The sequence below is a fragment of the Schistocerca nitens genome, chromosome 2 (genome assembly GCF_023898315.1).
Source record: "Schistocerca nitens isolate TAMUIC-IGC-003100 chromosome 2, iqSchNite1.1, whole genome shotgun sequence".
In the NCBI taxonomy this organism is placed as follows: domain Eukaryota; kingdom Metazoa; phylum Arthropoda; class Insecta; order Orthoptera; family Acrididae; genus Schistocerca; species Schistocerca nitens.
The window spans coordinates 624,148,199-624,161,580 of NC_064615.1; the positions used below are offsets into that span (position 1 = coordinate 624,148,199).

At 43.3% G+C, this 13,382-nt stretch overlaps 1 non-coding gene across 1 annotated transcript; it reads right to left on the reverse strand.

The window, feature by feature from the left end:
• Positions 1–946: 946 nt before the first annotated feature.
• Positions 947–1,020, reverse strand: Trnat-ugu (transfer RNA threonine (anticodon UGU)). The gene has a single exon. It is a non-coding gene; the product is annotated as a tRNA-Thr (tRNA).
• Positions 1,021–13,382: the final 12,362 nt, after the last annotated feature.

Below are 13,382 nucleotides of genomic sequence, written 5' to 3' on the forward strand. Positions count from 1 at the left end.
TCTGCTCATCTTCTATTGAAATATTTTTAGGGCAATGCTAGCCGTGATTCGTATCTTCGTTTTTTTATGTTGCATAATTACTAGTTTTTAAATTTACTTGTGGTCAGCCAGCAGAGGACTACATCCATAGGAAACCGCGTTGTACACTTATTCGTTTTTCCCGTTTGCGCATATACCCGATTTTAGTTTTAAGTCCAACTGTAAGCACTACCAGGAAGTAGTAATGCGTTACAGTGACTCAACGGGCATTTTCCTTCCTGTTTGTCGACATGTGAATCGTCGGTTCAGACCAGTGCAGCTTTGAAGCTGTATTTAACAAGGTCTGCATTTAAAATATTGGGTAAAAGGAAAGAAAGCGTTTCTATCCAAGAAAAGAAGCTTGTTTGAAGGTCAGTCACATTCATTAGAAACAAATATGGAGGTATTAAATCGCTATGTTAAAGGTGAATGTACTGCTGACCAGCGCTGCCTTTGAATCCACCTAGACCAGTTTACCACCTGGTGCCATCAGTTTCTCCTTAAGGTGAATCCTTCAAAAACCCAGGCGATCGTCATAGGACATATCACCACCTCCTCCTCCTGGCTCCATGATTTCTACCTCACAATCTATGACTGCCCTATCCAACTTACTCCCACCTTGCAATACCTTGGTCTCACCTTTGACTGCCACCTCATATGGGTTACCCATCTCTTTACCCTCCAATGCAAACCCTACTGTATACTCCAGCTCCTGACACTCCTGCCAGCTGGACACAGGGATTACATCCTTCCACCATGCTTCCAACCTATCAATCCTTGATTTGTTCTATCCTATGTTCCGTTTGGTCTGGATCTCCACCCCTCCTCAATTCTATAAATCACTCCTAATATAAATGATTATTAACTAAAAACCTCAGCTGCCGACAGGTGTTGTTGATATACCTTGATGTGGAGAGCTGAAAAAGTGTGCCCCGACCGGGACTCGAACCCGGGATATCCTGCTTACATGGCAGACGCTCTAACCAACTGAGCCACCGAGGACACAGATGAATAGCGCGACTCCAAGGACTTATCCCTTGCATGCTCCCCGTGAGACTCATATTCCCAACTGTCCACAGTTCTACATATGTATTGTACCTTATAGACATTTGCCCAACCACTCATTACTCGCCATGCTTTGGCGATTCCTGTAAGAGTTTGGGCAACCTGTGCGCATTCGCACAGACGAAAACAAGTTACTGTCTTCGTATATATAGTTAAGGGCACTCCTAATACTTGAAGCCCATGCACCACGCCTCGCTTTCCGTATACATCTCCCGTCGCCCAAGGGGGATCCACAATGACCTCATCCCTTTCTCCTTCTCTTCTCTTTCCTTGACACAACAGTAATCTTTACATTATCCGCCAACTTGAGCCCCCTCAACCCCTAGTGTCTCCTTTCCTCTCCACTTCCCACCTGCTGCCCCACCTCTATCGATGTGTCCCAGTCTCTCCGAATCTCCACATACTTAATCTCCTCTCCCAAAGAAACTTTCAGCGTCTCCCCATCCCATATGATGAGCTTCGCCCTGACATTTATCTTTCCTTCCAACTCTGATCCTACTCTTCCTCTCAACTCATCCCTAGGGCTCCCTCTCCCTCCCCCCCCCCCCGTTGCTGTTTCCTCCCTCCTACTCCTCCCCTGTCTTCAGCATTTCTCCATTTCCAGTCCCTGCACTCCTTCCTGAATTGCTCCCTTCCCCACCCTCCCCATCTTCTGTCCCTTGGTGTGCTACCATCTCCCCCTCATTTCCGCGCCTTCCTGCCCTGCCCTCCTCCACTGACCGCCTCCTCTCCCTCCTCTTTTGCGCCTTTCCAATCACCCCTCCCTTGGGAGGTCCTTACAGTTTTATTTCAATTTGCTCTCTGCCATGTTTTGGTGCTCGCCATATGTGTTACTTATGTGCAGTGTCGTCGCCCCACGTGGCTTTTATCACTGTGGACTCCGTTTTTTTGTGTCCTCTGTGCTGCGAGTGTTTCTGCATCGCATCTTCATCGAGTATGATTTTGTTTATATGTGGACTTTATGCAAATGCTCCTCATTAAACTACCCCTTTTTGTGTGATTTTACCCCAACAGCTTCATCCTATCACAATAATTCATCTTTTATTCCATTGTTATCTATGTTTAATCTCTTCCTTGTTATTTGAACAGAGTGGTGAACTGTGTCACTGCCAGTCCATCCCTGCCCACATGGGGCAGAGGTATGAAATTACAATAAAGAAAAAAATTTACATGATTGAATCCACCGTGAGCACTGTCCTTGACAATGTTGATACAATTCGGAAAACTGCTAATTGTTTAACTGAATTAAGTGTGACAGGAGTGACCAATTCTAACTCGGAGTCGGGACAAATTGCCAAGATACTGGATTGAGCTCCACAAGCGTCAGTGTATGCCTCTCTCTGGATCTGCTATTTAGGCTAAAGCTGAGAAACCGTATGCTATTTACGAAAACACGTGGATGCTCCAGCACCTTTCTCTGCCAGCTCAGGTTGGTTTGATCGCTTCAGATATGTTTTCGACTATCTCAACATTAAGATAGCAGGAGAGGCAGCTGTGATAAAGGAAGTTGGAGCCGAAGAATTTAAAAAGAAGTTTGCAGAAATTGAGGCAGGCAAACACCATACTGCGAAGTAGGTTTTCAGCCTTGATGAAACAGCTTTATTTTGGAAACGAATGTCTAGCCGCACGTTGATTTCTATTGAAGAAATAACTTTACCTCGATTTCAGACTGCCACTTCCTGATGCACCCTTATTTACGGATCGAGTGCTGCAGGGGATTTCAAATTAAACCCTATATGATATACCACTCCCAAAATTCTAGGGCACGAAATGGTTACGATAAAAGCAAGCTGGAGTTCATTGGAGACGGAATAATTAATTTATTGTATTCTTGTGTGTTTCAATGTTAAATTTTTAAGTGTATAAATTTTGCATTAAAATGCGTTTCACAAAGATGATAATGCCTATTTTTGGTAAAAATAGAGAGAATAGCTTTTTTTGAACTTAATGTGTGTGTGAACGTGAACATAGCCCCATATTTTGGAAAAATGGTTCAAATGGGCTCTAAGCACTATAGAACTTTACATCTGAGGTCATCAGTCCCCAGACTTAGAACTAGGTAACCTAACTAACCTAAGGACATCACACACATCCATGCCCGAGGCAGGATTCGAACCTGTGACCGTAGCAGCCGCGTGATTCCAGACCGAAGCGCCTAGAACCGCTCGGCCACAGCGGCCGGCCATATTGTACATATAAAGTTACTGTCGATTTACGCGATTCCGGTATGCACGATGAGCTACGGCTCATAAGAGATTTAAGTGTATGTGTAAAAGTAAATAAATGAAATGAGTTGTGAAGATACCAAAGGACAGAAAATAATAAGCGCACAGACATTAGTAGAGACCTGCGGGAAAAGTAGTAATTATTCGCTGCTTTTCCAGTACTAATTACTTTATAGTGTCTCCGACTTGGCGACCGTCGCAAAGAGATAATTGATAAAGCTTGTGCAGACATTCGTAAAATTAATGTGGATGTTATTTCACTTTTAAATAAGGGGAAATAAAAATCTACGTTCTCCAGATGCGTTCCGGCGGTTTTCTTGCTGGGCTCACAGAGAAAAGAAGGAAATAACATTTACAGAGGATTCCGGGGAAATTTCCTTACGAAGATGCATTTATAGTGAAGGACCATTTTTTTTCTTACTCTGAGTTAAGAAAACGAGCTCATCTTTCTTACTCCGCTGAATACATTATAGACATCTGCTACGTCGCCAAATGTTTCCAGTTGCTGTTGCCGCCGGGATCTTTCCGAATTAATTCCACGTCTCGTATCTGTAAGACATATTTAACCCAACTGAAAAGAGCACTGCCACAGGAGACATATTCTCTTTCAAACGTTTCACTCCGGAAATTGATATGCCATTCTTTTAGAGACTGTACACTTCCCAGTAGTGAGATACAAGCAGAATTTATAACTAGCCAATGTAAGTATTAATAACTCCCATCTTCCCAAAACTAGAGCACTTAATTAAAGTGTTTTAGGACACATTGGTTTCTAACATATTGTGAAGTCAGTAGTTCTAACTATCTTCAGCCTGGTTGTGCTCTCTGAGAGTTTTATAATGAACCCTGCAATGAAAACTGAAGGAAACAGCTAAAGACATCATTGCCCAAAACAAGCTTTTTAAAATAAAGAGAGTAGGGAAACGCAATAATAATGTGAAAAATGGGGGAAGTATTCTACCTTTAATATTACACCTGTTTCCACCATTAGGAAATTCTGATTTCAACATCATCACCACTCAACAGGCATTCATTTTTAAATTTCATAGCGTTTCTAGCCATAATCTATTCATGTATCCACACAATTAGAATACTTTTCAACGAATGAAATACGTTACTAAAACTTTGAAACTTGGATTCAGCCACTAGCACTAAAAACACGAATTTTCTTGTATGAGATTTAAGTGCAGTTAGAGGACAACATTCCTCAAAAATAAAAATAAAAATGCTTATTCCGACCTAACCCTATGCTCCACTCTATGTTTTATTGTCTTCCTTCTACTAGTAGTGTGGTAGGGCGCATATGTAGTATGTTCATCGTTTGGGTCTGTGATTAAGATGCAGTTTTCAAGCGGATAACTTAATGCTGTAATTTTCTGTCAAGAAATTTTGTTTTGCCTTCAACAGAAAGGAAAACTTGCAGGTACTTCGAGGATTACGTAGCTCACAGAAAAAATCGCACTCCACACAGCACAATGTGCTACTGAGCATATTTATATGACGGCATCACACACACACACACACACACACACACACACACACACAATAATACCTACAGTGTGGAAAGTTATGCGAAGACTGTCAAAATCGATGTTTATTTTCGTTCGTGGCCTTCAATTATGTGCACCAGATGCACTAAAACGCAATTAAATATTTGCTGTCGTGTGGAGAGGCCTCGTATTTATGGAGTTTCCACACCGGACCAGATTTCGGATAAGGCTCTGGTAGTGAAGTCACAATCTGTTGACGTGCAGTTAGTGTTATTGTATTATACAATATAATAAAAGTCTCAAGTAGTCGAAGTGGCGTCAAACACACTGACGGAAAAATAATGGCAACTGCAAAAATAATTAACGTAGAGATGTGAAATTTCTGGAATACATTTTCCAGGTAACATGTTCAAGAGATTAACACTGCAAGACCACAGCTTAATGTGAAATGCTGATGCATTGATAACCGGTGTAACCGCCAGATTGATGAGTGGAAGCATGCAAACATGCTTGCACTTTATTGTCCAGGAGCCGGATGTCAGTTTGTGGGATGGAGCTACACGCTTCATGCTCTGGGTCGGACAATACAGGGACGATTAATGCAGTTTGTCGATTACGCTGAAATTGTCGTCCAATGATGTTCCATGTGAGCTCGGTTGGAGACAGACATGATAAGCAACGTGTTGACAAACTGTAGAGGATGTTGGGTTTCAACAGCGATGTGTGTGTGAGCGTTATTCTGTTGGAAAACATACCCTCGAGTATTGTTCGTGCTTGCCAGCACCACAGGTCGAATGACCAGATTGACGTATAGTTTTGCAGTCAGTGCCTAGGATAACCATGAGAGTTTTCGAGACCATAACTCCAGGTGTAGGTCCAGAATGTCTAGACGCAGGCAGGTTGGTTGCAGGCCCTCGACTGACCTCCATCTAACCAACACTTGGCCATCGGTGGTACCGAGTTAAAACTAGTTTTCATCACAAAACACAGCAGACTTACACCCTCCTCTCCAATGAGCTATCACTTGACACCTCTGAAGTCGTAAATGGCGGTGGTTTTGGGTCGTGCAAATGGACAGGGCATCTGGTTCGGAGATGTTCTTGACGTAACCAATTTGTAATAGTTCATTGCGTCACCGTGGTGGCAACTGCTGGTCAGACTGCTGCTGGAGATGCAGTGCGATGCGCCAGAGCCATACACCGAACAGGATGGTCTTCCCTCCCGGTAGTGCCGCGTGGCAGCCGGGAGCCCAGTCTTCATACCCTCTACAATGCAACGCTCAGGAACTTTACAGCGCATATTTAAAGCAAACCTGATTTACATCCTCATTGTGGCACTCTAGCATCACTCTTGTGCGACTGGCACCAATTATGAATAGACTTCTTTCAGATATAGAAAGTAGTCTACTATTTTTAGTTTACGAAGCACAGATCTTTCTTCGTGATGAGATTTTTTCCGTCAGTGTAGAAAGATTTGCACCAAGCAACCGAACAGCCCCATTCGGGCAGTAATGGTATAGGATCATTCCATATTATGTAATACTTGGAATGTATTAATTTGAACCTTTTCCCATATGTCTAGGACTGTTTATCCCTTCATAAACTATACAAAATTGTAACTAAAAGTAGGTGTGTTATATTCCGTTATTCTTCCGGCGTTATCATGGCACTAGAGTAATCTTGCTTACATAGATATTTTTGTGCGTCATTATCTCGCAAAAAGAATGAATATTGATCCCTCAACAGCCGGCCAGAGTGGCCGAGCGGTTCTAGGCGCTACAGTCTGGAACCGCACGACCGCTACGGTCGCAGGTTCGAATCCTGCCTCGGGCATGGATGTGTGTGATGTCCTTAAGTTGGTTAGGTTTAAGTAGCTCTGAGTTCTAGGGGACTGATGACCTGAGAAGTTAAGTCCCATAGAGCTCAGAGCCATTTTTTTGATCCCTCAACAACACTTGAATCAGTACCTATTTCTTTCATGTTTGTAGTCTCGCGTATAATTTTTCTAGATTTTCGGGCAAGGCTGTTATGATTATGTTCCTATAAACGCAGTTTTCATAGGCGGCAGTTTTGTCAGTTAGATACATGCAGCAACATATTCATGACAATTTACATTTAATGTGTAAAATAAAACGAGATCAATCAAAATTTATTGAACGTGAATAATAATGCTGGTTGCAACAATTTCATAGGAGTTACGAAGACGGTAACATTTATTTGGCTGATACATGGCAGTTACGGAGACGTTATTGAATGACTCGTTTTAGTGTGCAGTGGAAAAGCGGATTAATGATACCGGTGTAGATACGTGCCTGATGCTAAATACCATATACCATTTTAATGGTACAGATATCGATAAAACAGCCTTTAGGAATATTCCACGTTTATGGGAAAAGTTACTCAGCTGTGTGCATCGGATTGTTTTGGAGATATCTTACCCATATCTACCGCAAGTGCCTCATGGAACGTATCAGTGCATTAAACACAGGGATGCAAATGTCCTGTCTTTCTTTTCGTAATCACATTGCGGCTGTATACATTTTAGAATTGCGGATTTAGTCTGCTCCAAGAGGCGGAGCGAAGTAAAGATGTGTACATAAGACGCTCGGCTGCGCCGCAGTTCACGGCCCACTCGCTCCCTTCCGGATGAGATCTCCCCGGGCGGACGAGTCCTCGCAGCGGCAGCGCGGCGCGGCGCTCGCCACCCGTTGCCAGAAGTTGTCAGAGTTCTTCGCTTCTCCCTCGCCGCAGGCACTGGATGGATAATTCTCCGGAGTATTCAGCTGTAGGTTTCCAGTCGGCTGCGTGGACATTTGGCACAGAGTCAACACGCGGCGTTCAATCAATAATATTAACGAGCGCCCAGAGAATCCGGCAGGCTCGGTCCTCAGACGACGGCGGCACAGTTGCTGCCTCTTGCGCCCCACCGCTTTATCGCGGTATCAGCGTGCGCAATCACACAGCGGCCGTTGCCGGCAGCGAGTGGCGATATTTCTAGAATGAATACCAAATTAATTAGCTATTGCGTATAAAACAAAATTCATTATGATGTGTTGAAAACCGAAGAGATATGGCTGCGAAATGACTTCATGCAACGATTTGTTTCCATTCTTTAGCTTAGAACTAGCTTCGTTAATACTAAATTCAAGTTAATTTTTCGTAGTAGCGCAAGCCATTGTTATCAGATATCTAGTACCTTTAACCATTCTACAATGCTTTTGCAAGAGTAGCTTTGTGGAATAGTTGCTTAGTGGTATGTGTGATAACGGCCTGCCCTAACAAGCTGTTACAACTTATTGATATTACTATCTACTTTGTCCAAACTATTTATCGTCCATGTTTCACTTACATACATGGCTACACTCCATACAAATACTTTCAGAAACGACTTCCTGACACTTTATACTCGAAGTTAACAAATTTCTCGTCTTCAGAAACGCTTTCCTTGCCATTGACAGTCTGCATTTTATATCCCCTCTACTTCGACCATCATCAGTTATTTTGCTCCCCAAAATGCAAAACTCCTTTACTACTTTAAGTGTCTCATTTCCTAATCTAATTCCCTCAGCATCAGCCGATTTAATTCGATTACATTTGATTATCCTCGTTTTGGTTTTGTTGATGATCATCTTATATCCTCCTTTCAAGACAGTATCCACTCCGTTCAACTGCTCTTCCAAGTCCTTTGCTGTCTCTGACAAAATTACAATGTCATCGGCGAACCTCAAAGTTTTTATTTCGTCTCCATGGATTTTAACACCTACTCCGAATTTTTCTTTTGTTTCCTTCACTGCTTGCTCAATATACACATTGAATAACATCGGGGAGAGCCTACAACCCTGTCTCTATCCCTTCCAAACCACTGCTTCCCTTTCATGCCCCTCGACTCTTATAACTGCCATCTGGTTGCTGTACAAATTGTAAATAGCCTTTCGCTCCCTGTATTTTACCACTGATACCTTCGGAATTTGAAAGACAATCAGAATAAAAAATTTCATTTCATATTGCAGCTTCTTGTTGGTCATGTAACTTTTTTTGAGGCAGCTACTTACGAGGAAAGCGTACCTGCTGGAATCGGTAAAAGCCGAATGAAAAGATTTTAAAATAAAGAGGTTCTTCTACCTCCAACCAGCAATTTTGTGCAGTAGGGGTTTAAAGAACATCCCTTCGCCGAAACAGTACTTAGATGACGGAAAAGGGAAGAACGTATCACAGCACAGCAGCCATTGTTTTGGGTAGTATAACTCTGTCAGCAACTATGTGAGCAACGTGTATTGTTTCAAGTAAATTTTTAGTTCCTTGAAACTGATACCTAATTTACAGTTCGTGAATCTGTTGGTCTGTTGCACAGTGACAGACGGCGAAGTTGTGTGCCCGCATTGAACGATAATAAGCGACAAGGTGATCCAAAACGACCGGAGTGATGCGACAGGATAACCAGGCAGCTACCACTTCGTACTCGAACACCTACCGTCAGGGGGAGTAGAGGCCCCCCGGAGGTAGTCACGAAGTAAGTGACTCAGCGCCTGCATGCAAGCCTTGGCTCAGGCATATTTCTGCACTTCTGGACCTACGTTGTCGGCATGCATTACTCTACAGCTTCTGGAGCATAAGCATCATCGTTTACTACGAGCGGGCTTCGAATCGCAGTTAGAGACTGGCACTGGCCTTGTTGCTCGGCATGATGTGCATACCAAGACGCTGGCCCAGAACATCTGAGACAGAGCGTTAGATTGAAGTACTATTTATATGAAAGAAGCCGTCTAGTGTTTTCCTTTCGCCGGAACTTTAGCCTAGAAAGTGAAACAAATCAGAGTGCTCGTTCACCATCACGACGCAATGGTGACTGCAACTGGCCTGCTTTTGTCGTCCTGTTCGCTCTTCTGGCCGCTCTGTCTTAGCTGAAGGTGCCTCAACTTCGCTTTTCAGAAGCGGTGGTAAATGAATTTAGCGCTTGCACTTTGAATATGTCTTATTACTACATAGTGCGTGACCACCATAATGACCGCACTTCCTTCAAATGGTTCAAATGGCTCTAAGCACTATGGCACTTAACATCTGAAGTCATCAGTCCCCTAGACTTATAACTACTTAACCTAACTAACGTAAGGACATCACACCCATCCATGCACAAGGTAGGATTCGAATCTGCGACCGTAGCAGCAACGCTGTTCCGGACTGTAGCGCCTAGAACCACTTGGCCACAGCGGCCGGCGGCACCTCCGTCCCTATGACGTAGTTTTGCTGCAGTGTCTCCAGACAGCTCTATGCTCCAAACAAGCTCGTGGCACAATACTTCTCATTTCTTCGAAGAAATGGGTTCCAGATTCGAACCTGTTTCCATATCTGCACAAAAAAACATTTAAACGTGTGTTCTATTAGTTAACAAGATACTCTAATATTCTAGCATAACTTACACTGTCCATTGGCTATTCCTTAACTTTCGTAACAAACTAGTAAAATAACATCACTAAAACTCTTCTTTCTCACCAAATTACTTTAGTAAATAATTTAACAGGAAATTGTCCCATTCAGTTTTTCCTCACGCCTAATCTTCCTCCATGTTTATCAGGTAGCTTCTTAACTAGCTGCTTTGGTATATCTTCCGGAACTTCGTCTTTGCAACAAAAGTTGCCTTTACGTTTCCTCAAAAAATACCTCCTTAAATCTGTGCTCATACAAGAACTACATACGAAAGACTGCTAAGAATAAACTAGATGTTAGATCCAGTTTTTTCTTTACTTCGTAGCTAATCACAAGCAAGTCTTAGTGAACCTGTTTGGGGGTGTGGTAACGTGCCGGTTGGCCAAATTCTATATACTTAAACAAGAGTTTATTATCAGAAAACAACTGTAAACATCACAATTAGTAAAATACACAGTTTAATAATGGAAACATTGATGACTAGTAAATAAGGCAGTTTAACCCAGTGCCCACCAGATCAATATACACAATTCTGAAAATGCATGGGTATAAAGTGATGATTAAAACAAAGAAGAAAAAAGATCGCTACACGTTGGAGCACCCAAAGTAAAATCTCTTTCCTTTTCTTACCAAAACAATTCAAAATACCAAGCAGTTGCAGCAAGAATTATTGCCATATGGCGTTGCTCGATAAGAGACAATTAGTCCGTCTCGATAGCTGAGTGATCAGTGCGACGGACAGTCATACCAAAGGCCCCGGGTTCGATTCCCGACTGGGACTGGGACTGGGTGTTACGTTGTCCTCCTCCTCATCCTCATCATCATCTCATTCCCATCGAGACTCTAGTTGCCCGAAGTGGCGTCACCTAAAAAAGACTTGCACCAGGCGACCGGCCTACCCGACGGGAGGCCCTAGCCACACGACATTTCATTCCATTTCAACAGACAATTGCAGGGTCAAGAACTTCAATTGATTAAACAAACAACTACACTTAGCAACTGCACAAACGGCTTAAGACCCCATATAAATGTCCACGACGACGAAGTGTTTTCAAGTAATTAAATTTTACGTACAAACTTCATTAAGCAACAAGATGCACCTAAGGATCAACGTACGGAAAAACACTGGCCAGTTTTACATGAACAAAATTTCACTGATCAAAAATAATCTTCAAGATCATTTAAGGCAGATACAGACTGACAGAATCAACGACTGGCGTCCATGCCAACAAGTTTTATAATGGGCAAAGATGCTTTAAAATTTACACGAAATTTAGTTACTAATGCAACGCATTCATTAGTAATGATTGTAAGCATCCTTATGCTTACGTCCAAACACGCTCAGGTGTGATGTTTTGAGCATCACGTAGGCGCTGCGCACGGATTGCCAAAGAGCAGATGACAGAGTTCTTCTGCGCTGGGTGGTGGTAGGATTGGGCACCATTAGACCCAGAAGAAGGCCGCTGCAATCGTGGCCGAAACGTTGGTTTTTCTCCAGCAGCAGTAGTTGTTACATTATGACGCGGTACCTAACCCAGAAAACTGTTATGTCGACTGGCTGTGGCCGCGGAAGCCTACGCAATTTTATTGCAGCGATTTAAAACATACAGAAGTCATAATGGGCTTGAAACACACCAGAAGTGGTCTATAGAGAATGAAATACAGAAACTATCACCAAAGACACTTAGTCGATTACACTTCTACTGTCGAATAAAGCTTGAATTTTTCGGCATGAAACCGACTGTACAAGCATACCAAACTTCTGCATCCTACATACAGCTGTCCACCTTTGCGGAGACACATCATTTCCAAAAAACAAAGCACATGCACCGTATATAGTTGCAGTGCCTGATATCCCACTCTAGGTAGACCGGTCTTACACCGAGGCCAAGGTCACGAGGCAACTGTCCCCCTACGCGCTAGGATGATGCGAGATCGGGGCGCCCTCCGTAGACACTCTCCAAACTGGTGTAATAAGGCGGACTGGTTCCCCTGGCACAAAGGTGTTCGCTGAAGGTACTGTTACCGGCCCGCCTTGCTTGTTACCGTGGCTTCTGCAACGAGTTGTGATCACCTCCAGAATCTGGGATTGCAAGAATATTCACCTTCTGAGCTCTGTTGTTGAGAAATGCTTCGTCAATCGCAAGTTCATTTAGTGACCTCGAAACCGATACCAGCTGCTATATTCGATATTACACGTCAAAAGATGATATTTGTAACGCTTTTACGCTGAAATAATCGAGTAGTTTACGAAAATCTTTAGAATTTCATGCGTTTTCAGGGTTTGCCGGAATATCATACAGTTTACGCGTCTGGTCTCTATATCAGCCACATAGCAGTTTGCTACCGATCGCTTAGTGAGTACAATTCCGAAGATAACAGAATTGAAATTGTACCTCTTCAGAGCCGAACCTTTAGCGAGGTCGTTACGTGGTACGTGCTGCAAACGATTAAGTAACTATGAATACACAGGAACATATGTTATCTGCGACGATTTTTGTGTGAAAATTCGAAATTGAGGAAACTGGTAGTTATACTCAAATATTTTAACGAATAACAATGTCAGTGATATAACAGATAGCAGATCTTTCTTGCATTTTACAAAGTCAACTAAAGTTTTAATACTCATCATTGTGTGTGTATTTCGTGCCTAGAGAAGCAGCTCAAGTCTCTTCCACCGATATTTCACCATCTCGATGCAAACAACACATCGCAATCGATGTTCTCTTAACTGTAGAAACACGGGAAATACACTCCTGGAAATGGAAAAAAGAACACATTGACACCGGTGAGTCAGACCCACCATACTTGCTCCGTACACTGCGAGAGGGCTGTACAAGCAATGATCACACGCACGGCACAGCGGACACACCAGGAACCGCGGTGTTGGCCGTCGAATGGCGCTAGCTGCGCAGCATTTGTGCACCGCCGCCGTCAGTGTCAGCCAGTTTGCCGTGGCATACGGAGCTCCATCGCAGTCTTTAACACTGGTAGCATGCCGCGACAGCGTGGACGTGAACCGTATGTGCAGTTGACGGACTTTGAGCGAGGGCGTATAGTGGGCATGCGGGAGGCCGGGTGGACGTACCGCCGAATTGCTCAACACGTGGGGCGTGAGGTCTCCACAGTACATCGATGTTGTCGCCAGTGGTCGGCGGAAG